The sequence below is a fragment of the Dipodomys merriami genome, unplaced genomic scaffold (assembly GCF_024711535.1).
Source record: "Dipodomys merriami isolate MVZ:Mamm:240054 unplaced genomic scaffold, mDipMer1.0.p SCAF_580, whole genome shotgun sequence".
In the NCBI taxonomy this organism is placed as follows: domain Eukaryota; kingdom Metazoa; phylum Chordata; class Mammalia; order Rodentia; family Heteromyidae; genus Dipodomys; species Dipodomys merriami.
In genome coordinates this window covers 215,187-243,076 of record NW_027206158.1, presented here as the reverse complement: position 1 = coordinate 243,076, position 27,890 = coordinate 215,187, and the positions used below count along the sequence as shown (strand labels likewise).

The window sequence follows — 27,890 nt, the reverse complement described above, 5'->3', positions numbered from 1 at the left end:
GGGCAGGACAGTGTATGAGACTCTTATCGATGAACCATCAGAAAACAAAAATGGCAGTGTGGCTCAAGTGGTAGAGTGCCAGCCTTGAGAAAAAGAGCTCAGGGACAGCCTTCACGACCAACAACAACACGGAGAGGCATTGCATGATGTCTTTGGGATTGTCATGGGCCAAATGTAATTGGAATTAATTATAATTGGAATTAATCAAGTCCTCCAAGACAAAGCAGTACCTCCTTTAATCCTGTGCTCCTCCATCTCGTCTCACCCCCTGGCCTTGTTCGTGCTTTGGGTCAGCATGGTTCTGGCTGGATGGGAGGGCTCCAAGGAAGATCCCAGAGCAATCACCCCACCTCCTTCTGCCCTGCTCACCCTGATGCTTCTGCTCTTTGCCATAGACCTTCTTCCTGGAATCCATCCATGAGGTCATCACCACCATCATAGTGGTGAGTGGTGGGTGTGGCCTAACTAGGGGCAGTCAGAGGTGGAAGTAGGTCTGGGACTAGGAGCTTCCACTTTGGGTGTGGGCTGAGGCCTGGGCTGACTTTTATTTCATCCTGAGCCTTGCAGTGGTAGGGAGACAGTTTAGACTTTACATTGAGTCAGGTAAGATTGGAATCTGGAGGACCACTTGTGTGGGGAAGGATGTGGGACTCAGGGGGCCACTGTTGTTGGTATTTTCTTGGGACTCCCCCCTCCCTCTCTCATCCCTCAATGGTAGAAGAAAAACTTCAACTCAGGGTGTGGGAAGAGGGGGCAGGGGAATATTTTGGGTTGAACCAGACTTGTGCTTCATATTAATCCTAGCCCCTACTTCCTATTTATCTGAGGAATGGCCATATGGGTTTGGGAGGGGGAAAAATCATCCTAGCTGAGAATGTGGATCAGTGGTAGAGTGTTTGCCTAGCATGCCAGAAGTCACCAATGGGCCACCAATAGGCCATTAGATGTCCCTTGAGTTTGGGCCAACTCCCTTCAGCCTCTGCCCTACCCTACCCCCAGTTTAACCTTCCGGTTGCCCGGCAGATGGAGGCCTGAGAGAAAGCCACTTGGTCACCTACTTCTGGTGGCTGCCAACGCTTTTGAGAGTCAGTATGTCACATAGAGAGTCGTCATCTACATCAGTCTACCGGAGAAAGTGAGAGAACACTCCTCCCCTGAGCCTGGAAGCTGTGGGCAGATCTGGATGTGGGGCATCTGGGGCGGGACCTGCTCCTTGGGGGAATCCACTATGGGGTCGGGAACCCTGACCTCTCCTCTGGCAGTTTCCATGCTGTCTTCAAGTTGCTTCTGAAGCAGTGTTGGGGAGGGGGATGGGAGGCTCAGCCTGTGCTGGCATCTGGAAACTGCTGTCTGTGCTTTCCCTGGCTAGGAGTGACAGCAGCTCCTAAACACTCTCCTCTTCTCGATCTTCTCCTGAGACAGCCAGTGCATGCACTGGGCTTTTTCCCAACATAGCTCATTCAGGACCAACATCTGCTCTTTACACACCATGAGGGACTCCTTGATAGTTTGGATGTGTGCCAAAAGCTGGCTGCATCAATGGTGGAGCTCACCTGCTGGACTCTGGAAGTCCACCTCATCAGGCAGGTCATGGATGAGGGTCTGTGGCTCCAGCTCAGTCTGGCACTGAGCTGCTGGGTTGGCCATGGGGTGCCTGAAGCTAGCCCACCATTCTTGGGTCAGGAGTTTCCCCCTGTGGATCTCATCCTCCAAGAGCACTCTCAGAGCCATGTCACTCTTGGTCTGGGGAACCTCTCCATCCTGTGTGATGGTCACATGTGGTGGGGGGGATTCACCTAGTTACCTTTTGCTTCTCCAGGGCTCATCCCTTCCCCTTCCCCAGAGAAAGCCAGGAAGCTCAGCTGGGCTTGCAGGCATTCCTCCTGTGATCTGGTGGCTTCCAGGCACTTGAGAGTGTCCTGCCACTTCGGGGACACCACCTGGTCCCTCCAGTTTGTTGAGCCCTTCACTTGCATCAGCTGCTCCAGCAGCTGGATCTGCCTCTCTAAGTGCTGCTGCAGGGCCTCCTTCTCAGACCACAGTCGCTCATTGGAGACAATGTGCCATTCACAGGAGGTTCTGAACTCCTGCACTGGCCCAGGGACTGCTCCTGCTGCTCCTGAGCTGCTTGGCTCTCTCTCTCTCAGCCACCACTATCCATTTCTCTATCTTCTTCTCTGAGCAGTCCTACTGCTCCCGCAGATGTTTCTTCATCTGCTGCTTTGTGTCCAGGATGCTGGCAAGCTCCTCCTTCTCACTGCTCACCCGGTGGAGAGCGTCCCACAGCAGGGCCAGCTTTTCCTCCGGTTGTCTATCCCACACACATGCATATCGTGGGGTCTCAGGGGTCTCCTGCTGATCCTAGGCTTTCTCCTCCAGTCTCTGCAGTTGCTCCTGCTGCTCCACGTTCTGAAGACGGAGACTGGTTTTCCTGGACCTGGATATGAAGTTGTTCCTCCAGGTTATTCAACTCCATCTTCAGTACCTAATGCCCTCCAGCGCTTGTTGGAACTTGCATATTCTCTTCTTCATGTTGCTCCTCTGTATCTACAGCACTTCCACCTTCTCCTGCAACTCTGTGTTCACTTGCTCCAGGTCATCAAAGTTTCTGGTATTTTCCTCGAGCTGAAGGATCACATCATTCAGCTGTTTGAGGAACATTTTGGTCTTCTCCTTTGCAGCAGTGACCAGAGAAGCCACTATCTCCAGCTCTGCCACACGCCACTCTGTAGCTTGTAGGCAGCTGGTGACAGCTTCATGCTCCCTTTCTCTGTCATCAGCGGCCTGCTGCACTTGGGCCAGTGCACATTGTAAATCGCTTTCTGCCGAAACCAACCGCTGTATGGGTGCCTTTTGGATTTCTACCTCCATTTTTGGTGCTGCATGTATCTGGTCTATCTTCTCCCTCTCTTACTCCCATTGACCCTGCGGGTCTGTCTCCCTACTTCAGTGGTTGGATCTTGGCACAGAGTGCCTGGTTTCTTCTTTTCTGTGGTCCAGGGTGGGCACCATATGCAGGTAGCACCTCTGTGGATCCTTGGTGGGATTGGGACCCTTGACACTCTGGACCCTGGTGGCTGTGACTGAGTCCAAAGTCAGGGTAGGCCCATGGTCGGCATCACCTTTCGCTGGACTCTCCATTCAATCTCGCTCCCCAGTGGTGTTTGTCTTGGGGATCCCTCCCTTTTTCGTGTTCTTTGTTTTCTTGAATGTTTCAGGTCTGTCGGGAGGATACTGCTGGTGTTCTTGTGGCAGCTTTTTGCCCACAGTTCTCTCATTGATTCTTATTGTTTCAGACATCTGAGCGCCAGGACGGGAAAGTTGGGCTGGCCACATTCCCAGGCTCTAGAAAATCTTCTATTCTCCCACTCACTGACTAGGACATCGTTTCCTACTCTACCTCAAAGTCACCTGGAGTCTCTTGCTCACCACTCAGCCACCTCTACATTCCTCAACTGCTGATAGTGGTGTCACCCAACAGAGGGATTCCAGGTGCTACTGGGAAGCATGTAATATGGGCATGTCCACTATTCTTGGATCCCATTGGTGAAAAAGAACGATGAAAAAATGGGGGTGTGCCTGGAATCCTGGGATGCAGACCAAATGGGCCTAGTCAACATGACAGCAGCTCCTTTACCAGGAAAGTCTGTCCAATCCAGTTGGGGACAAGAGGGAGACCTGCTTTAGCCAGATGGCTGCACAGATTGTGTGTATGTCTGTTTTTGCCAGTCCTGGACCTTGAACTCAGGATCTGGTCACAGTCCATGAGGTGTTCTTGCTCAAGATTAGCCCTCTACCACTGGAGCCACACAGCTCTACATCTGGCTTTGTTGGCATTGAGGTTGGACAGGTGTCTCAAGGACTTTCCTGCCTAGGGTTACTTTGACCATGATCCTCCTATCACAGCCTTGTAAGTATCAAGGAGGACTGGTGAGAGCCACTGGTGCTTGGCTAATCATTGTTCGGGATTATGGCTTCCTCAGTAGCCTGCAAGCCTTCAGCAATGCAAGGTGAAGTATGCTTTGGAGCCAGATCACTCAGACCCAGATGGCCATACTGCAAAGTAAGAAAATGTAAAAATGCCATCCTGCCACTTTTTTCTGTGCAATTCCCCCGTTGCACAGGGCCTGAAGTTCTAGGATCCCAGGATAGCTTGTGTTTCCAGCGGCTGCACCCCAGCCTATGGTGATGAAAGCTGAGGCACGGTTACCATGACCTGAGTTCAAGACCATGCTTGGCAAAAAAAGCAAAAAGCAGAAAAAAATTAGCTCCCTGGCTTGCAATTCACGCTGTTTCTCCTACCTTTGATTTTGAACTTAAGGCCTGGGTAACTCTGAAGCACTGTGGACGAAGGGGAAGCTCACCATGCTTGAAGACAAGAAAGTGAGGCCTGGTCCCTAGGCATGAATTAAAGTCCCAGCCCTGGAAAAATTCTATTTATATATATTGTAAAGGTAAGATTTCTACTTACATATAGATTTTCAGTCCATGTCCTGTTTGTATTGGTTATTTATTGTATTTTTGTTTTATTCATTTATTTTCCATTTTTTAATTGTGAAAATACTGTACATAGGGGATACAATTACATGGGCAAGATAATGAGTACATTTCATATCAAGCATTGTAGCCTCCTCCTTTGTTTCCACTTCCCATCCCTTCTCATGTTCCCTCTCACCCCCCCAACCAATCCTCCCTGCTCCTCCCCCGCACTCCCCCTGCACCAATGTTGTAAAGTTCATTTTTGACATAACGACTTGTACATCTCATTGCTGCAATGGGTCCACCTGTATCCCTATTTAAACGATTAATTTTTCCTGTTTCCCTCCACAAATTATACCGACATCAAATACAGTGAAAGCAGGTGTTATACTGTGGGAGAGGGACGTACAAAGCAACAAAGAAATAATATTATACATGTGTTAGAAACAATCACAAGAGAGAGAAAAATCATTTGAGTACATATCTTAGGGTTCATTTCCCTAACATCACCTTATCTGACCTATTCTGCTTGACCCAGACATATACTAGATATTGCAAATAAGGGAAACCATGGGACCTATGTTTCTTTGGGCCTGGCTTACTTCACTTAATATAATTTTTTCCAAGTCTTTCCATTTCCTAATAAATGGGGCAATGTCATTCTTTCTGATGGAGGCATAGAATTCCATTGTGTATATATACTACGTTTTCTTGATCCATTCATCTACTGAGGGGCATCTGGGCTGGTTCCATATCTTAGCTATAGTAAATAGTGCTGCAGTAAACATAGTCGTGCTGGTAGCTTTAGTGTGGTCTTGTTTGTAAACATTTGGGTAAATGCTCAAAAGTGGGATTGCTGGGTCATAGGAGAGTTCTATGTGGAGTCTTTTGAGGAACCTCCATACTACTTTCCAAAGTGGTTGAACAAGTTTACACTCCCACCAACAATGCAGTAAGGTTCTCTTCTGTCCACATCCCCTCCAGCATCTGTTGTTATTAGAGTTCTTGATTATAGCCATTCTAACTGGTGTGAGGTGGTATCTCAATGTTGTTTTGATTTCATTTCTTTTATGGCTATGGAGGTTGAGCATTTCTTCATGTGTCTATTGGCCATGCTTCTTTCCTCTTCAGAGAAGTTTCTCTTTAAGTCCTTTGCCCACTCTTTTATTGGGCAATTGTTTCTTTGAGGATTTGTTGTTGGGCGATTTAATTTTCTGATTTCCCAGTATATTTTAGATATGAGATTTTTTATTGACTCTGATGACACACATTCCATTCATGATATTGATGACAACCCATCACATAGTATCTAGATTTGCACATGTGTTCTCCATCATGTCTGACACCCAGGACTCTCAGAGAAAAGGAAAACAGGTATCACACTCAGCTTCTTACTCCATGATCCAATTGTTGGCAGTGCTGGGATCTGAACTCAGGGCCTAGCAGACCCAATTCAGACCCTGAATGGGTGTGTCAAAACTGCAACCTCAAGCCAATGAAGCTGCCAGGGCATTTCCAGACCCTGAGATTGAGCTGCAGGAGTGGACAAAATAGCCATACATGGATAGACAGGTGGTAGAACAACAAAAAAAATATATTTGTACATAGTGCCAGAGATATCTATGTAATATTCAATGACATCAACTACATTCCTACTAACTCTTAGGACTTTATTATGCCACCATTGAAGGAATAGTATTCTTTTCATGCTTAATTAACCATTCATTAAGATGAATCATTGTCCTAGGATCACTGCCTCTAATTTTGGACTTCACCAATACACGCAGAAACTTCTCATTCAATCATGCGTTTGCTAACATTTCATTGTTATTCCCATGCATAGGAACAAGTATCTTGGGATCTCCCCGCACTGGTAGGTGTCAGGACCAGGATTCAAGCTCAGGGCCTATTTTGCCGCATGGGCCTATGGTTTCCCTGATGGGCCGTTAGCCTTCTCCAATGCAAGGTGAAGTACCATTTGCAGCCGTGTAATTCAGACCCAGGATGGTCACCGTGCAAAACAAGAAAATATAAAAAATCCATCCTGCGACATTTTTTCTGTCATTTTTCTGTCATCTTTTCCTGTCATTTTTCTGTCAGTTTTTCCTGCAAAGTTTTAGAGCCTAGGATCCCAGGATCGGCTACAAGCCCATGGGAGCCCACCAGCCTGAGGTGATTGAAGCTGAGGCAGAGTTGTCATGAACTGAGTTCAAATCCCATGCTTGGCAATAATAATAATAATAATAATAATAATAATAATAATAATAATAATAATAATAACAATAGCACACCCTGGCTCAGAATTCTCACCATTTTTCTGCCACCTCTGAGATTCCAACTCAGGACTGGGTAACTTTGTTGCACTGTGGGGGAAAGTGAAGCTCACCATCCTTGAAGACTACAAGGTCAGGCCTAGTCTCAGGGCCTGAACTGAAGCCCGATCACTGGCAAAAATCATATGCTCACCTACTTTATACATAGGATCTCTCTTTACATAGGGATGTGGAATGCATCATGCATTCAGTGTAGTTATTCTTTTTATTGTGTGCCTTAGTCATGGATGCATTTTGTATTTTATTGTATAAGATGACAGCTATAACTGTGCTGACATGGATGGCAACTGATTCCCATGAATATAGAGTTGCCTATATAGCATACTGCATCCTAGCTGAGACCCAGGACTTTCACAGGACAGAGAAACAGGTGCAACGATTGGCTTCTCACATCAGGATTCATCTTTTGGCAGTGCTGGGATCTGACCTCGGGGTATGGCAGGACCAATAGGCGAATGGGTCCAGGTAAGCACACCAGACTGTGAGACACTAAGGAGCGAGGCCATTCCCAGGACCTGAAATTGAGCCCCGTGTGGGCGTGGGGCAGGGCGGAGAAGGGGAGCATAACAGTCATCCTTTCATAATCTAAAGGAAGTATGTAAATAAGTACATATTTGTATAGAGTAGGATGGCGACCAGTGATGGAATCCAGTCTACCTTGTGACTAATGATTCTTGGATCTTCCCCAATGCCTCCATTTCATGACTGTGATGATTATGGCCATGTTTCATCAGCTCTTCATTAAAAATAATCTATACCCCATAAGTCCTGCCTATCATTTCCTACTAGCATCAAACTGGAACTACTCATTCAAAGATGAGATCCATCGAATTCCATGACTCTTCCTAGGTCTGGAAATGAGTATCTCAGAATCTCCCACCATTCCCTCAATGCATGGGGGCTGACCAGGATTCGACCCCGGGGCCTACGTTGCTGGGTCGGCCTCTGGATCTTCTGATGGCCAACAGGCCATCAGCCACACCAGGTAACCTTCACTCTGCAGGCCACCGTGTTTGGACCCAGCATGGTCAGCATGCAAAGGAAAATAAATGTAAAAGTGCCAGGTGGAACTTTCCACCGCTTTTATTTCCCCTCGGGGCTTTTATTTTTCCAGCAAGCCCCTGGATCCTAGGGTCCGAGGTCTGTGGGTCCAGAGGCTGCAGCCTAGGATGATCAGAGCTGAGGCAGAGTTGCCATGACTTGAGTTCAAGGCCCGGCTCTGGCAAAAAAATAAATAAATAAAAAATTATGAATGAAGCACCCTAGCTAAGAACTCACACTGTGATACTGCTAGAGCTGGGATTTAAACTCAGGTCTGGGTAACCCCATTGCACTGTGGGAGAAGGGGAAGCTCACCATCCTTGAAGACTAGAATGTCAGGCCTGGTCCAGGGCTTGATTTGAAGCCCAAGCACTGGACAAAATAACAAGCCCAACTCTTTTACATATAGGATCTCTATTTACATACAGGTTTGGTATGCATCTTGCATTCAATGTAGTTATCTTTTTTTTATTTTGAGTCTTATTCATGGATGTATTGTTTATTTTATTGAGTATGGTGACAGGTATATCTGTGCTGACATGGATGACATCCTATTCCCATGGCTATAGAGTTGCCTATATAGCATTCTCCATCCTGGCTGAGGCCCAGGACTTTCACAGGACAGGAAAACAGGTGGATCGATGCGCTTCTCACATCAAGATGAATCTTTCGCAAGTGCTGGGATTTGAACTCAGGGCCTAGCTGGCCCAATTGGTGAATTGGGTCAATTTGAGCACACCAGCCTGTGAGCCACTATGGAGCTAGGATGTACCCAGGTTCTGAGACTGAGCCCTGGAAGGGAGGATCAATATAATCATGAATTCATCGTTTAAATACAGGATCTATATTATCATACATGGATGGGTGACATCTTGCATTCAGTGTACTCGTTCTCTTTATTTTGTGTCTTATGCATGGATGTAATGTGTATTTTATTGATTATGATGACAGATATAACTGTGCTGACATGTATGGCAACCCACTCCTTTGGGTATAGAGTTGCCTATGTAGTAATCTCCGTCCTCCCTGAGACCCAGGTCTTTCTCAGGACAGGAAAACAGATGGATCGATAGGCTTCTCACATCAGGATAATCTTTTGGCAGTGTTGGGATACAAACTCAGGGCCTAGCAGGCCCAATTGGTGAATGGGCAAAAGTGAGCACACCAGCTTGTGAGCCACTAAGGAGGTAGGCCAGTTCTAGGACCTGAGATACAGCCCTGGGAGAAGGGGATTAGGAGGGGGGAAAATAGTCATGCATTTGTAAGTGCAAGTTAGTATGCAAATAAGTACATATTTTTATAGTGTAGAAGAGATGGAGACCTGTGATGGGAACTACCTTGTGACTACCAATGCTTGGATCTTCCCCGATGCCTCCATTTCATAACTGTGATGATTATGGTCATGCTTCATCAATTCTTCATTAAAAATAATCGATATCCCATGAATCTTGCCTATCATTTCCTACTCACATCAAGCAGGAACTACTCATTCAAAGATAAGATTGATTGCATTCCAGGACCCTTCCTAGGCCCAGAAACCAGTGTCCCAGGATCTCCAGCAGTTCTCTCATAGTAAAAGGGCTGACTGGGATTCATTCTCGGGACCTCCATTGTCTGGTTAGCCTGTGGCACCCCAAAAAACCAGCAGGCTTTCAGCCATGTCAGGTCACTTTCACTCTGCAGGCAGCCATGTTTGGACCCAGAATTGTCACCATGCAAAGGAAGCCCCAGCACTGGACAAGCCCACCTCTTTTAAACATAGGATCTCTATTTACATAAAGATGTGGCATGCACCTTGTTTTCAGTTAATCTTTTTATTTTGTGTCTTATTCATCTATGTATTGTGTATTTTATTGAGTATAGGAGGAAATATATAACTGTGCTCACATGGATGACAACCTATTCCAATGGGTATAGAGTTTCCTATGCTTTCTAGATCCTAGCTGTGACCCAGGACCCAGCATAGGAAAACATCTGCAAGGTTTGGCATCTCACATCAGGATGAACCTTTTGGCAATGCTAGAAGTAGAACTCAGGGCCTAGCAGAACCAACTGCCAAATGGGTCAACATGAGCACACCAGCTTGTGAGCCACTAAGGAGGTAGGCCATACACAGGACGTGAGATCTAGCCCTGAGGTGGGGGTGGAACACCATATTCATCCATTCATAAGCTGAAATTAATATGCTAATAAAGGCCTGTTTGTATAGAGTAGGAGATGTGGTGAGCTGTGTTGGAATCCTATCTTCCATGTGACTACCAATTCTTGGATCTTTCCCAATCCGTCAATTTCCTGAATGTAATTATTATTGTCACACTTCATGCAGTCTTAATTCAGATCTTACCTATCATTTCCTATGTGAATCATGCATGCACTTCTCAACTCTTCCCTAGGCCTGAATTCAAGCACCAGTACTGAAAAACAAAACATTTATAGACATTTTAAATATTGGAGTTATATCTCTATATTCATTTTAAATCATGTTTGTTGGAGTGATTCATTATATTTTATTATTATTAATTGATTGATTGAGTTAGCATTTATTTTATGGACTGTGAGTACACCTATAACATTTATTACATTTGTTCCAATCTATTCCATAGCATATAGCTTTGAATACATAACATGCACATCATACTTAAAACCCAGCACTTGCACAGAAAAGGAAAACAGGTGTCACACATGGAATCTTACACCAGGAAGAAACTTTGGCAATGATGGGACCTTGACTGAGGGACTAGGAGGCCCAATTCCTGAAGGGGTGAGTGTCAGCATGGCAGCATCTAGCCATGCAGGTGCCAAGTGGATCTGAAGACCTGGGATCGAGTTCCAGGTTTGGCCAAAATAGCAAAAATGTTCTATGCATATGATGCGATACAAATAAATATAAATTTAGATATTTACATACTGCCAGAAATATCTATTTAGTGTTCAATGACACATACTACGCTCGTACGGATTCTCAGGTCTTTAGTGAGGACTCCATTTAATCAATAGTATTCTTTTAGTGCATAATGAACTATGAATTAAAATCAGTCGGTGTCCTGTGATTATTGGGTCTAATTTTCTGCTAGACTGATTGATGAACTACTCATCGAACCATGACATTGTTCACAGTCCTCTGGTGCTCTTATGGACAGGCAATAGTTTCTCAGGCTCCCCAGCCCTTTGGAAGTGGCATGACCGGGATTCAAACTCAGGACCTAGGTGTCCAGGTTGGCCTATGGCTTCACTGCCAGCCTGCCAGCCTTCAGCAGTGCCAGGTAACCTACAGGTTGCAGCCATGTCATTTGAAACCAGGATGGTCACCATGCAAGGAAGGAAAACCAAGAAACCGCCGACCATCCACAGATCGCGGTTTTTTTTGGTGCTGATTTCATTTTGTTTTCCTGTCAGCCCCTGAGGCGTACCATCCCATGATCGGCCGTGAGTCCAGAGGCTGCACCATCCCAGCCTAGGGTGATGGAATCTCAGGCAGTGTTGCCACAACTTCAGTGCAAGCCCCGTGATTGGCAACCAATCAATCAATCAATAAAATTTTAAAATATTAGAAATATCTGGGCGCCGGTGGCTCACACCTGTAATTCTAGCTACTCAAGAGGCTTAGGATTGTGGTTCAATCCAACCCAGGCTGTACAGCCCATGAGACTCTTATCTCCAATAAAGCACTAGAAAACCAGAAGTGGTGCTGTGGCTCAAGCGGTAGTGCACTCGCTTTGAGCTGAAGAGTGCATGGACAGTGCCCAAGGCCAGAGCTCAAGCCCCACGAAAAAAAAATTGTAAAAATACTAATGAAGCTCCCCAGCTTGGCATTCAAAACTTTTATTTTTCCTCTCAGGCCTGGCATTTGAACTGAGAGTCTGGGTAAATCTAATGCACTGTGGGGGATGGGGAAACTCACCATCTTTGAAGACAAGCAATTCAGGCCTGTTCCCTAGGCCTGAATTCAATCCCAATCCTGTTAAAGTAATATTCATCCACATTTGAAATAATGATTAATATCTACATACTTATGTTTACCCCATATTATTTTACTGTGTATTTATTTTATTTCTTGCACTATTCATTCATTCATTATTTATATTGACTATTATTACACTTATAACATGTATTAAATTGATTACATCTTATGAGAACTATACAGATTAGCATATGTATTATATATCTTATTTCAGACCCAGGACATTCACAGAAATTCTATAGTAGATGATCCCATGCTTAGAAAAACAGAAAGAATACACCAACCAAAGTCGAATTCATCCCTAAGCACCCCAGTGGCTCACATCTTTAATCCCAGCTACTCAAGAGGTGAGAACTGGAAGATGAAATTTCAAAGCCAATCCAGGCAGAAAAGCCTGAGAAACGATATCTCCAATTAACTGGCAAAAAGCAAGGCTACAGGTATAGCTGAAGTGGTAGAAAATCAGCTATGAACAATCAAGCCAAGAAAGAGCAAGCTGCATTCAAGTGCAGAGAGAGGGGAGTAGGGGAAGAAAGCAGAGAGAAATCCTCCAAAAACAGAGAAAAAAACAACAGTACACACATCCCACCTAATTTATGGCACCAACAAACTGAAAATAAAAAATCAAGCTTGTACAGTTGTATAACTTTACATGAGCACATATGCTTTTAGGTACACTTCAAAGCTATGTTTTAATAATATCTATGTAGATATATTAAAAATGTATGTATATATATATATATATATCTTTAAATAAACTAAAAAACTAGCCAATGAATAAATACTTCTGAATTAGTGCCTTAACCATGGCTTTATAAATTATATATATTAAAAGTGTATTCCAAGTTCCTTTCCTCAGAATCAATCTTTAATAAGTTTGTTCATTCACCAGGTGACAGTGGCTCACACCTATAATCCTAGCTACTTAGGAGGCTGAGATCTGAGGATGGGAGTTCAAAGCCTGCCTGGGCAGGAAAGTCCGTGAGACCCTTATGTCCAATAAACCGGAAATGGCACTGTGGCTCAAGCATTAGAGCACTTGCCATGAGTTGAAGAGCTGAAGGTGGGCAGCGAACCCTAGAGTTCATGCCCCACCACCGACAAAAAAAAAAAAAAGAAGAAGAAAGAAGTTTGTTCGTATGGATCATAAAATTCTAACCTTCTGAGCTTTAGGAAACTTGCCTTCCTTTTCTTCCACGGTCTTATGCTCTTTAGGCAAGTACTCCACTACTGAGCTACATCCCAGTCCCAATGTTTTTTTTTTTTCTATTTATAATTCACTTTATTCCCAAAATGCTTACAAGTACCTACTGTCCTCACAGAATTAGTATTCATTCAGAAACCCAACCTTTTGTGGTATGAGAACTCTCCTACTGTATTTTGTGGTAGGCACTGAGGAAAACTCACACGATGCAATTGCAGAGAGTTTATAGTTATAGAAATAACTCTAAATACAAATAACATCAATTGTCCCTCTAGGGAGGAATGATGTACTCATTTTCATTCTCACTCTTCATGGCAGATGTTCAAAATGGAAACACCAATGTGCTATGCTGAAATGTAAACGTTTAAACCCCTTTTTAAAAAACTCTCATGTTATAAAATCAAAATGTATCAAATAAAGGTGAACCTTAAAGTGAACTTTAAAAAATATGAAAAATGCTAATGAAGCTCCCTGGCTTGAAATGTGTGCTATATTTTTGTCTGCAAGGCCTGGGATTTGACTCGGGGTCTGGGTAACTCTTGCACTCTGCGTGAAGGGGAAGTTCTCTACGCTTGAAGATCAGAAAGTCAGGCCTCTTCCCTAGGCCTGAATTCAGGCCCCAACCTCGGAAAACGTAGTCTTCACATGTATTTTAAAGATAGGATTGAACTTCCAGACAGGTGTTCAGTCTATATCATGTTTGGTGTGGTTATTCATTGTACTTTTTGTTTTATTCATTTATTTACCATTTATTTTATTGACTGTGATGACACCTAACCATGTATTACATTGTTTACACCCTATCACATAGCATTTAGATTTGCAGACTTGTTCTCCATCATGCCTGACACCCCGCACTCTCACAGAAAAGGAAAACAGGTGTCACACTTGGCTTCTTACTCCAGGAGGAAATTTTTGGCTTGCTCTGAGATTGAGCCCCAGGGTGGGCCAAAATAGCCATACATGGATAGGCAGGTGGTAGTATACCAATAAATACATAATAGTACAGAGTGCCAGAGCCATGTATCTAGTATTCAATGACATCTGCTACATTCCTACCAAGTCTTAGGTAGTTATTATGCCTCCATTGAAGGAGTATTATTCTTTTCATGCCTAATTAACCATTAATTAAGTTCAATCAGTGTCCTAGGATTATTGCATCTAATTTGAGTCCAGACTGCTGTACGAACTATTCAATCATGAGTTGCATACCATTCCATTGGAATTTCTTTCTTTTTTTGGGGGGGGGTTGCAGGCATGGGGCCTGAACTCTGGGCCTTGGTGCTGTCCCTCAGCTCTTCAGCTCAAGGCTAGTGCTCTACCACTTGAGCCACAGCGCCACTTCTGGCTTTCTTCTTTTTGCTTATGTGGTGCTGAGGAATCGAACCCAGGGCCTCAGGCATGCAACCCAAGCACTCTACCACTGAGCCACTTTCCCAGCCCCTCCTTCGGAATTTCTAAGCGCAGGCAGGAGTCTCTTGGGATCTCCTGCCATTGGTAGGTGTCAGGACCAGGATTTGAACTCAGGGCCTGTGTTGCAGTGTTGGCCTATGGCTTTCCTGACAGTCCGCCAGCCTTGAGCAATGACAGGTCACCTGGGCGTGGCATCCATGTCATTCAGACCTAGGATGGTCACCTTGCAAGGAACCATAGCCAAGAAACCACCTACCATGTACGGCTTGCGGATTTTTTTACTGTCATTTTCATTTTGTTTTCCTGTCAGACATCAGGTCTTAGGATTCCAGGATCGGCTTTGGTTCTGGAAGCTACACCCCAGGTTAGTGTGATGTAAGCTGAGACAGAGCTGTCACAATCTGAGTTCAAGCCACGTGCATGGTCAAAAACAAACAAAAAAATTAAATTAAAAAAATTAAAACAATTTAAAAAATTTTTAAAACAATTATTTATCTCCCTGTTTTGCAATTCGTGCCATTTTTTCTGCCAGGCCTGGGATATGAACTCAAGATCTGGGTAAATAGGCAGCACTGTGGGGCTAGGGGAATCACACCATACTTGAAGTCAAGAAAGTCAGGCCTGTTCCTAGGCCTGAATTCAAGCCTCAGTCCTGCAAACTATACTCCTTATATGCATTTTATTTACATTTTAAAGACAGGATTTATACTTCCATATAGTCAGACAATATCATGTTTGGTATGGTTATTCATTTCATTTCTTGTTTTATTCATTTATTTACCATTTATTTTATTGACTCTTTGAGCCCTATATGGTTTATTACATTGTTTACTTCTTATCACATAGCATCTAGATTTGTAGATGTGTTCACTATAATGCCTGACACCCAAGACTCTCTCAGAAAAGGAAAACATGTGTCACATTTGGCTTCTTACTCCAAGATTAAACTTTTGGCACTGCTGGGATCCGACCTCCGGGCCTAGCAGGCCCAATTCATGAATGGGTAAGGGTGAGCACGGCAGCCTCTAGCCAATGAAGCTGTGAGGTGGTTCCCAGGCACTGAGATGGAGCCCCAGGTTTGGCCAAAACAGTGATAAATGGATTGGCAGATGGTGGTATACAATTAGTACATATTGATAGAGTGCCAGAGCCATCTATCTGACTGAATGACGCCTACTACATTCCTACCAACTCTAAGGTATTTATTATACTGCCTTTGAAGTAATATTATTCTTTTCATGCTTAATAAACTATCAGTTAAAATCAGTCAGAATCCTAGGATTATTATATCCACTTTTAGGCTCGACTGATGCACGAACTACTCTTTCAATCAGTGTTCCTATGCATAGGAACGAGTGTCTTGTGATGTCCTGCCATTGGTAGGTGTCAGGACTTAGATTTTTAACCCAGGGCCTATATTGACAGGTTGGCCAATGGCTTCCCTGATGGCCCACCAGCCTTCAGGAATAGCAGTTCAGCTCCACTTTGCAGCCATGTCATTCTGACTCAGGATGGTCACCCTGTAAAGAAAAGAATAACGTAAAACCCCCAGTCTTCTGCAGCTAGGGACTTTTTGTGCTGTCCCACTTTTTTTTTTCTTCCTGCAAACCCTCTGGGATCCCAGGATTGACTATGGGTGAGAGGCTGCAGTCCAGTCTAAGGCAATCAGAGTTGAGGTATATTTGCCACAACCTGAGTTCAAGCTCCATGGTTGGCAAAAAAAAAAAGAATAAATGAATAAATAAATAAATAATTTAAATAAATTGAAAATAATCCCCCTGGTTTGGAATTTCTGCCAGTTTTCTTTCCTAGCCCGGGATTTGAACTCAGGATCTTGGTAAATCTGTAGCAATGTGAGGGAAGGTGCAGAGTTTCTACTACTTGAGTTCAAATCCTGTGCCTAGCCAAAAACAAAAAATTAAGTCACTGACCTCATCTGGGGAGTGGGAGGGTAGCTGTGGAGGTGGGAGGGAAGGGATGGCAAGGGGAAAACAAAGGAGGAGGTAACAGTGCTCAATAGTAAATGTACTCATTACTTTGCTTATGTAATTGTAATCCCTCTATACAATATTTTTCAACAAAAAATGTACAAAAAAGGAAACAACTTAGAGCTCAGATAAGCACTTTGCAGGTAAGGGAAGCATGTCTGAATAGATATACAAGATTATACACTGCTGCTTTTAAAATATTCAGTTTGGAACTGAATAAACATAATTGCATCTATTAAAAGTAATTCTCACTGTCTTGGAACTGGGGTTAGTATTTCTGCCACTGCTGGGATTTGGTCTTACCATCTGGGTAACTCTTTTGCATCGTAGGTGAAGGGGAAGCTCACTGTCCTTGAGGAAAAGAAATTCAGGGTACAATTCCCAGGTTCTAAATTAAGTCCTTATAGTGGAAAATAATATTTATGTACATGTGTAATATATGTTACATTTTACATGTGTATGTTTATTACAAACTGTGATTTTTATGATTGATTTTGTATTTCTGTATTTCCAATTTTTTTCATTTACTTATTGTTTATTGTATTAGTATTATTATACACATAATATTCATTACATTTTGCACATCTATTATATAATTACACAGTATAATTTAGGACATTGACTCATTTTTCATTAATACTTTATTAAGTGTTGAAACCTGATACAAAATTAAATGGAGGCATTTGTCACAGCCTTCACATGTTTACAGTCTCTCTCAAATATGAGCTGTGACTTGTTTATCTTTAATACCTTCCTATAGGGATTTCTTTAGATGATTTATACTCAGAAGCCTTTCCTTGAGGATAGGCAAGTTGAGAGATAAAATTGTAAGGGTGGGACTGGGAATGTGGCTTAGTGGTAGAGAGCTTGCTCAGCATGCATGAATGCCAGGGTTTGAATCCTCAGTGCCACAAACTCAGAAAAAGCCAGAAGCTGTGGAGTGCTCAAGTGGTAGAGCACAAGCCTTGAGAAAAAGAAGCACGGAGACAGTACCCAGCCCCTAAGTTCAAGCCCCAGCACTGGCAAAACCAATAGGCCAGATGTCAGTGGCTCATACCTGGAACCCTATCTTCTCAGGAGGCTGAGATCTGAAGACCACAGTTCAAAGACAGCCTAGGCAAGGAATGCCTGTTAGAATCAGATCACCAACGAACCACCAAAAGGCCCCACGTGGCACTGTGGCTCAAGTGGTAGTGTGTTCGCCTTGAGATGAAGGGCTCAGGGACAGTGCCCAAGCTTGAGTTTGAGACACACAATGGGAAAAAGTGAGAGTTAATCAAAGTACTTTTCCTATTTGCTAATTAGGAGAACATTCTCTGGAAAATGAACTCTGATGTACACCAGAATTGGAGTCAGAGCTCAAGGTTCAAGTTTAGCAGATCCATCTGCCCAGCCTCTCAGACTCTAGCATTATAACCTTGTGTCCTGCAGGGTTCTGAAAGGCCCATTGTTGAAAGGCTTAATATGTTCCCCAAGCCCTTTGTGATAAACAATTGACTTGTATTGTCAATGTCATTACACTTCTGACCTAGCAGAGCACCAGTAGCTAAGACCCATCCCCTAGCTCAGGAGACTGAGGTCTGAAGATCACAGGGTGTAGCCAGGCAGGGCAGGAAAGTCTATGACACTCTGACTTCCACTTCTGAAAGGGCAGATGTTCAAGAGCTTCCTGGGTTTCCCTTGGTGATGAGAAGTTACTTGTACTTGAGTTGAACTCAAGGCCTGGGCAATGTTTCTAGCACTCTACTACTTGAGCCACAGCACCAATTCTGGCTTTTTCTGTGCATGTGCTACAGAGGGATCAAATGCCGTACTTCTTGCATGCTAGGCAAGCACTCTCACACTAATCCACATTCCCAACCCTCTCATCTTTTTCTTAATGGTAGTTTCTACATAAGTATGCTACCATTTTACATCCCCCAAGTTTAATTTTCTGAATATCAGTTATTTCAAAAACCCTGATCTTCTCTTTCCCTGCCTGATTTGTGACGGTTCCTGCCTTGGTCTCATAATAAAATGTAAATAAAGGCTGCTGAGATCTTAAGTGTGCACCATATAAGGACACAGGCCTGGAACTCTGGAAGAGCAAAACCATGGACCTGAAAAAAAGAGAATGATGCAGTATGTGCAACAAGCCTGTCTGAAAAATAAATCTGTACATAAAAGGAAAAGCATTGCATACAATCTGTTTGCACTTAGGGAGGTAATATACACACATAAGTAGGTAGGACACTCATACATAAACTTGGCCTTCTCTTTTTGAATTTTTTTGGTGGACATCCCAGGGCTTAAACTCAGGCCCTATGTGTATCTCAGCTGTTTTGCTCAAGGCTGAGACTCTGCCACTGCCACAGATCCAATTCCGGCCATCTGGTCGTTAACTGGACATAAGCGTCTGCCAGGCTTTCCTGCCTGGATTGGCTTGTATCTCCTGCTCAGCTTTCTTTCTCAAAGCTGGAACTCTACCCTCTGGGCCACTGATTCACTTCTGTTTTTCTGGTGGTTTATTGGAAATAAGAGTCTCACAGACTTTCTTGCTTGGGTGGGCTTTGAACTGAGATCTCCTTAGGAGACTTCAAGTTTCTTTCCTCAGGATTCACCAAGGATCTGCTCCACACAAACCCTTAGTCAAAATCTTGAGGGGTACTAGAGAAAAACGGAAATATGATGATGCTTCTAGTGTGTTCTAGATACTTAAGGTTGGAGACAGAAAACACTCACACTTATTAGAAAATTTCATAGGCCTAGGGAGCAATACAGAAAGCATGAGGATCACTCCAGCTTTTGGTCCTCTCATCCTGAGACCGTAAATTCACTGCAGCTCAATGCTAAGTGATTGAACTGGCATGTCCTGTGGACATTTGCAGCCAAAATCATGTCACACTCTTTTCTCACTTTTGGCTTCAAACCTGTGGCCAGAGGAGGAGGAGAGAAAATCCTTCTCAGAGAAAGCACCTATAAAGAACATTGGGTAGTTTACATATAAATTCAAAGCATTGGAATGATGCTGTTAAGTACTCAGATTGTCCAGATTAAAAAATGAAGAAGAAAAGAAAGGCAGGTGCCAGTGGCTGCTGACTATATTCCTAGCTCCTCAGGAGGCTGACATGTACAGAATCTGAAATGTAGAGAATCTGAGTTTGAATCCAGCCAGCATAGGAAAGTCCAAGACACTGTTATTTCTAAGAGATCACAGAAAACCCAGAAGTGGCGCTGTGGCTCAAGGTTAATGCAATACCCTTGAGCAAAAGTAACTCAGGGACAATGCCTATGCTCATAGTTCAACCCCAGGACCTGCTTCCATGTCTTTGTGTATGTGTGGATGTATTCCCATAGGTGAAGCTCCAGAGTAGCTATGATGAAAGGCACCAAGCTAGAAAATTTGTTTTCAATACAATGATTTCATAACACAGAGACTGCTTTCATGACAGTGCATGTTCCTGGGCTCCCCTCACAGTTCCCAGTGCAGCCTGAGGGTTTCTCTGCCTCCCAGGCCTGCTGGAAGAAGTCTCTCTCATTGTCTGGACAGGCAGACAAAAGGCCTCAATCCTGTACAGCTGTGTAAGAAACAACTACATCTGGGCCAATTAGTGAGGATGAGTGTGGACAGGCTCTGAAGGTCAGGACAAAAAGGCCTCTTTGTACCCCAAACTATCTCTCTCCCCAGTGCTCTGTTTTAACAGGAAGCCTGCATGTGTGCCACCTCCTTTGGTAGGCCAAGTTCTCAGCACTAATCCTGCCTTTGTAAGACTATATTCTGGTGTTCAGATACAGTGCTCAATATAATTCAGGAGTCCTTCTGGCAGACAACTAGGGCACTTAACCTCAAGAAATGTTTCATTGAGGCCGATGATGGGCTTATGATGCCTCTGCTAGCTTTCCGGAAGCTTTGGAAATGCAAGCACATGTCTGATCTCACCATGCTTCCTGTCATCTAGGACTGCTGAAGCACATTAGGTATTGAAACCTTTGACTTCTCCTAATTGACCCCTGGGTGGCAAGGTTTTGGGGTTGAACACAGGGCCTGGGTGCTGACCATGAGCTCAGTGTAGGAGCCCAGTCCTTTACCGTTTTGTGTCACAGCTTTTACTTCTGGTCTGTGTGTGGGTGTGTGTGTGTGCGTGCGTGCACACATATACCAGTCCTGGAGCTTGAACTCAGGACCTGAGCACTGTACCTAATTTCTCTTGCACAAGAATAGCCCTCTCCCTCTTGAGCCACAGAGACACTTCATGCTTTTTTTACTGATGTGTACCTGAGAAATCAAGTCTAGAGTGTCATAGATGCAAAGCACTCTACCCCTAGGCACATTCCCAGCCCTCTTCTTCAGGTTTGTTATTTTCTTTTTTGTTGTTGTTGGTTGTAGCAGTTGAAGTCTGAGCCTGGGTGCTGTCCCTCAAGTCTTGTGCACTACCACTTGAGCCAAAGCACCATTTCAGGTTTTCTCATGGTTCATTGGAGCTAAATGTCTCGAGGACTTTCCTGCCCAGGCTAGCTTTGAACCATGATCGTCAGATATCATCCTCCTGAGGCGCTAGGATGACAAGCATGAGTGACAAGCATCCAGCTTCCACTTCAGGTTTCTTAGTGGTGAATTGGAGATAATATTCTCATGGGACCTTTTGTGACTGGCATAGTTTGCAAGCCAGATCCTCAGATCTCAGCTTCCTGAGAAGGCAGGCTGACAGACCTCAGCTATAGAACCCTAGGCTGTGACACTCTACTGCAAGTGGGTCCTTGGCTCCACATGTTGGAGTGCTAGCCATGTGCCCAAGAGGTAAGGGTCAGTGCCTATGCCGCGAGTTCAAGGTTCATGCCTGTGAAAAAACAAAACAAAACAATTGTCTGCAGTAGACAACTCACCCACTCTTCAGTAATACATAATTTTGTCTCTGCCATGGGGACATACCTGCATCTCAATATTCTTGTCTGCATAATCATCTCAGTTGTGTAGCTCTTACAAGGACCATATGAAAGAATGCACTCTGTGAAGGACACAGCAGATGGCACTCTTTGAAGGACTCAGCACACAACATCCTGTGAAGACTTAGCACCCAGCACACAATACAGGACTCAGCACACTGCACCCTGTGAAGAACTCAGCACACAGCACCCTGTGCCAGACTCAGCACAGAGTACCCTATGAAGGATTCAGCACATCGCTCCATTCCACAAGCTGTCATTAGAAATAGGATGCTTTCATCAGTGTCACCATTCTTTGAGGAACATTTCACAAATCACACAAGTTCACATCTAATGGTTTAGTGGGGTGGTTTTTTTGGGGGGGGGCTGGCTACCCATCGGGCTTGAACTCAACGCATGGGGATGCTGTTCTAATAACATTTACTCAAGGCTAAGGCTCTACTACTTAGAGCCACATCTCCAAGAGTCTCACATACTTCCTACCAGGGCTTGGTTTTAAAGTTCCCAAGCAGCCAGGATGATGGGGGTAAGCCAGCAGCATCTGCTTCTGTGGAGCTCAGTTGCAGCTGTTTACATATGCCTAAGTCAGGTTAGGTGGCAACTCTCAGTGCCAGACTCCTATCTTGTTCCGTGTTGTGGTATTTGAAGTCCTGTCCTTCTATAATTGCAGTTAGAACATTCTACCATTTTTTGGTGGCAGTGGTGGCGCTTGAGTAAGGGCTTAGACACTCTCCCTAAGCATTTGTGCTCAAGGCTAGCATTCAATTGATTGAAAGACAGCAAAACTTCCAGGTATTCTGCTTATGTGACACTGAGGAATCAAACCAAGGGCTTTGTGTTCACTAGGGGAGCACTCAATCACAGAGCCCCAGGAGTAAAGGAGGTATAAATAGATAGATTGTTGTATATAAATATTATATAGACAAAAGAGAGATGTTTATATTATTACATTATAGATAATATTGTTATCAATTATTAGGTATTAAATTATATCTCCATTTATTGATGTGTCCCAGCTAACAATTAATAAAGCATTAATTAATACTCAGTATCCTGTTATTGTTTATCATATATGTACATACATCCATACATATAATTAAATATTTTAGAGAATGAGACAGATGTCTATGTGTTATTAAATTATGCATCATGTACTACTACCAATTATTAGGTATTTATGTCTCCATGCAATTTTTATTCTGTTAATACTTAATAAAATATTAATTAAACTTAATCCACATCCTATAATTCCCTCATCTAATTTTATCCTAGAATGATTCATTACTAATTCAATCTGTTTATCATTTATTGTAGTGACAATTCTTCCATCTATGACTTCTTTTACCTTTGTGACATTCTACTTACATAGCATATTGATTTGCATCCAAATTATACATCCTACCTGACACTGAGCACTTTCAAAGAAAAGAAAATCATGTGTCACACTAGGCTTCCCACTCTTTGATTACATTATTGTCAGTGCTGGGATTTAAACTCAGGGCCTAGAATGCTCAATTCATTTATGTGTGGCTGCCAGCACAGCAGGCTCTAGCCAATTCAGCTTCCAGGTTGTTGCCAGGCCCTGAGATTGAGCCCCAAATATTGACACCATATTGTGCTTAGTGTAGCTATTCATTTTTTTTTGTTTTATTCATTTATTTACCATTTATTTTCTTGACTGTTCTTACACATGGACTATTTATTACATTTATTACATAGGATCGATTTGCCTATGTGTGAAACTTCACACCTGACAGCCAGGACTTTCACAGCAAAGGAAAACCTGGGTCACCAAGAGTTTCTTACTCTATGAATCAATTTTTGTGAGTGCTGGCATCTGCACTCACAACCTACAAGGCCTAATTCATCCCTGAGCTTCTTTTGTTAAGGCTGAGGCTCTACCACTTGAGCCACAGCACATCTGACTTATGTGTGGGTTTGGGGATGGAGGTGGTTTATGGGAGATAAGAATTACATTTAAGCCAGGTGCCAGTGGCTCAGGCCTATAATCCTAACTACACAGGAGGCTGAGATGTGAAGATCATGGCTCATAGCTGGCCCTGGCAGGAAGATCTGTGAGACACTTATCCTCAAAGAACCAACAGAAAACCGGAAGTGATGCAGTGGCTCATATGGTAGAGCGCTAGCTTTGATCTGAGGAGTTCAGGGACAGCATCCAGATCCAGAATTCAAACCCCACAAATGACAAGAAGTGTACTTCCCACCACAAGTAGTGGACTGAATAACACCCACAGTCCTAGGAAGCATGGCAGAGAAATCAGGCCTAGCTTCATGTCAGCAAGGGGTCATGAGTAGGTCACCTGGCTTCTCCATGACTCATTTTCCCCAGCTGGAAAAATGAATAGAGTGAAGGATCCCTTCCTCATGGGAATAGGGTAATGATGAATGACAGACAGGTTTTGTTTCATATTCCCACACCTGTTGCACTATTAAAAACAGACACCATCTGAGCCCTTTTTGCTAACTTCCTGTTATATGCTCACAGAATTGTTGAGAACTGTATCTGACACCTGCTCCCTCTGTGCCTGGCACTGCTCCAAAGATCCCTCTGTATTAGTCTCTTATTTCCTCACAACTGTCCCATGAGGAGACTGAGGTCCGATGGTCGACATCCAACCCAGAGCTTCACCTGTGGTCAAGAATCAGCTGACATGAACTAAGAGTTTGGGACAATCCATTTAAAACGATGAATGAGCAGGGCGCTAAATGTCTACCACACCCCCCACATACACATACACACACAAACACACCTCCAATGTCCTTTGCAGGCAAAGATGTTTTACTTTTTTCTTTTGGTTGGTTGTGGGGCTTGAACTCTGGGCCTGGGTGCTATCTCTGAGCTCTTAGGCTCAATTCCAGCACGCTACTACTAGAACCACAGCACCACTTCCGGTTTTCTGTTTCTTTATTGGAGAGAAGAGTCTGAGGGTCTTTCCTGCCCAAGCTGGCTTTGAACCATGATCCTAAGATTCAGCTCCTGAGGACTTAGAATGACAGCCATGAGCCACTGGCACCCTGCCAAAGATGCTTTTCCATGCCTGTCATCTTATCCTCTCAGGAGAATGAGATATGATGACTGCAATTGAATGCCACTCTAGGCAGCAAAGTCATTGAGAACTCTTATCTCCAATTAAACACCCAAAAACCTTGCAAGTGGAGCTGTGGCTCAAATGGTAGAGTGCTAGCTTTGAGCATGAAACAAGGGATGGGACCCAGGCCCTAGTTTTAAGCTTTTGCTAGCATAGACCCACCAAAAAAAGGGAAGCAGGTGAGCACACGGGAGCTCAAAGCTCACACATAATACTACAGACTCACAGAATAGACTCCATCCTGCTGATTCTCTAGACTCTATGTCCTAGATCATGGCAGTCTTAGATGGGACTGACCATGAAACAAGTCAGGACATTCAAGTACGATCTCATACTGAGAATCCCATGACCTCATCAAGGAGTCAAGATCTCTCACTGTCCTGCCTTGACACTGGGCAGTCAGGTGAGATCTAGTTATCCAACCAAAGGATATTGGAATGAATGAATTTCTCAGCCAATTGATACAGACTGGAGGGCTCTAGGTCCCTCTCTCTTGAGAAGGAGAAAAAGGCTGATCCATCTCAGTAATATTCCTGGGTTTGAGTATCCTCAAAGAAACAACCCTGCTCAGAGCCCAGTGCCTCTGCTATTCTCACCAGCCTCAACCTTCAGTCGGCCCTCTCTAAATCCCTCATCTGCTATCTAGACTAAAGGCTGAGCCAGCAAGGAGACCCACCTCTACCTCTGAGAATGGTATTCACGGGCCCTAGAGTCCCCTAAGAGGAAGTCTGGGGGCAACACGGGTCTGACTCCTGCCCTCATTCCCTGGCTGTCCTGTGCCAGTGGTCTGGTTACCTCTGTCTCTGGTGAAGGAATGAACACTGGGAGTGTCATCTTCAGATTGAGCCAACAAAAGTTCTAGTCCCCAAGGATGTACTGCACAGGCATCCTGCAGTGGACGACAGCGAGGTCGTCAACGGTGAACCCAGAGTGCCAGGACTTTTAATAGCCATGTGGCTGGGTTGAAGGCTCTATCTTGGATGGTCTAGGTTGTCAGGTGAGGTCATGGCTTCAATGGCCTGACACACCTGATCTGGGATCATCCTCCCTCTTCATGTTCCTGCTTATCCCTTGCCACCCCCCTCTGGACACTCCCTCACCTTATCCTCCCTAGCCTTTGGACAATTTCTTCTTATCTGACCAGAAAAAAACTCAGTGAGCCAGGGGAGATTGAAACTCGGTGATCCATCCTGAGCCCTAGGTTCTACCCCAGGCTGTTTCCCTCTGCAGTGGCCGACAACTCAGATCCAGGATGTCATGAAGTTGCTGAGGGGACAGTGGATTGGTCCTACATACTGGCTTTAGGCTCTGAGACTGTCCCCACAGAGATTGTGAATGGTTGGCTCCCTTGATCCAGGGACTCCAAACCAAGACTTGCATGCTCCCTTCTTCCTTCCTTTTCTCCTTTTCTCCCTCCATCCTTCCCTCCTCTCTTTTTCTTTCCTCTCTTTGTGTCACCCCTAGGCTTTGAAATCAGAGCCTGGGTGCTGTCCCTGAGCCTTTTTACTCAAGGCCAACAGTCTATGGCTTGAGCCACTCATCCACTTCTGGCATTTTCTTTTTGGTAGTTAGTTGGTAGTTAGTTGGTAGTTAGTTTGGTATTTAGTTAGTCTTATAGGATTTCCTGCATGGGCCTTAATCCTCAATCCTCCCATCTCAGTTTCCTAAGTAGGTAGGATGACAGGAGTGAAGCAATGGTATCCAGCCCAAACCAAGATTTCTTCATGTGCTGTGGAACTAGCACTGGAAACTTTCATCATGTATGACCCCCAACCCCCGCCCCGGGCTTGGCACATGCTGTAACGGTATGTTGGATAAATAAATGAGCATCTGTCTATGACAATACTACAGACAAGTCCCATCTAATTCAGGTAAGCATCCTGGGTGGGGGCAAAGCCTGAAGTAGCTCTCCAACAGTTCTCCCTCCTCCCTCTTCCCACCCTCCTGGTGTCACCGCACTTAACTGTTTTGGTTCCAAGGACATGAGCCATGATGTCCTCACTGGATTCCAGGGCCTCTGGGATGTCTATCTTCTCAAAGATCTCTGTCCAGCCACTGACCAGCTCTGTGGCACTCCACTCCCCACTCAGGTTTGAACAAGGTTGCTGTGAGGTGAACGCCAGGCTCAATGGGCCTCCTCTCCACTCCCTGGGGCAGACAGGATGGTCCACTAGATCTGGCCCCCAAGTTTCATGTTGCAGAGAAAGGATCCTTGAGGCATTCCAGGTCTCTGAATCTCCCAGATTCCAGTGCAAGTGCTGGGAATTGTCTCTGCTCACAGCTGACAGGCTGCGGATGGCGAGGTCACAATCTCTGCTCCCCAAGACATCCTCAACTGTGGTGGTCACCCTAGAGAGAGCCGGAGAAGAATCAGCAGCTGCCGGAGAAAGGCAGTTAAGGCACGATGTTCGTAGCAGGAAACCATCTGGCTTGGGAACTCTGCCTGTGCCGCTTTGAACGTCATTGTTTGGTGGGTGAAAGGTCCACCTAATTTGACCCAGAATCCCAGGTGTTAAGTAGAAATTACCAGCTTCAAGAAAAAAACCCTTGCAGGGCGCTGGTGGCTCACGCCTAAAATCCTAGCTACTCAGTAGGCTGAGATCTGAGGATCGCGGTTCAAAGCCAGCCCGGGCAGGTGAGGCCATGAGACTCCTATCACCAATAAAACCACCAGAAAACCGGAAGTGGCACTGTAGCTCAAGTGGTAGAGTGCTTGCCTTGAGCTAAACAGCTGAGGGACAGCTCCCAAGCCCAGAGTTCAAGCCCCACAACTGACAAAAAAGAAAAAAGAAAAAAGAAAAAAACCCTGGAAAAGCTGGCATTTCACTTGTCCCAATCAAACTTAATGGGTTCCAAAGTCAGGGGTCCACTTTTCCTTCCAGACAGCCTACAGCAGGTTACAGAAAATGGCATTCAGAAAGCCTTAGATAACTGCCATGTCCTGATCCCAAGCAGGCTCCAGCAGGGGGAACACACTTGCCTACCATTGCCCAGCTGGAAACAGCTCAGGAGGGACACAGATTGGAGTCTGCAGGACTCCAGGGAGGACTGCCCACCAGTACACTGCCCTGGGAGGAAATCCATGCCACCATTGGGGGCCTGGAGCCCCCTGATCAGATGCCCATGGACACCGTCAATGCCCTAGGTAAGATTCCCCTCTCATCCTCAGTCGTGATGAACCATCTGCCATGTCTCACCGTTCATCACTTCCCAGACCCTCCTAGTTTCACAGCCCCTGCCATACACCCCCTATCTCATTCCCTAATTATGTTTGGCAGACACATTCCCAACTTTGAATTAGCTCCAACTATACACATGAGAGCCGACTGTCGGGCTGGAAGAGTGCGGCTGTGGTCACAGTAACCTCATGAGCCTTCTGGCTAAAGACAGAAGGGCAGGTATCCACACTCGTCTGTGGTTCACACAGGCCTCCTAGGA

General features: G+C 44.6%; 1 long non-coding RNA gene across 2 annotated transcripts; it reads left to right on the top strand.

The window, feature by feature from the left end:
• The first annotated feature begins 497 nt into the window (after window positions 1-497).
• LOC138813074 (uncharacterized) lies at window positions 498-6,498 on the top strand. Of its 2 annotated transcripts, XR_011367715.1 has the most exons (5): window positions 498-603; window positions 1,024-1,135; window positions 3,297-3,492; window positions 4,322-4,454; window positions 6,323-6,498. It is a non-coding gene; the product is annotated as an uncharacterized lncRNA (long non-coding RNA). The 2 variants fall into 2 exon arrangements; XR_011367714.1 differs by lacking the exon at window positions 1,024-1,135.
• The last annotated feature ends 21,392 nt before the right edge of the window (window positions 6,499-27,890 follow it).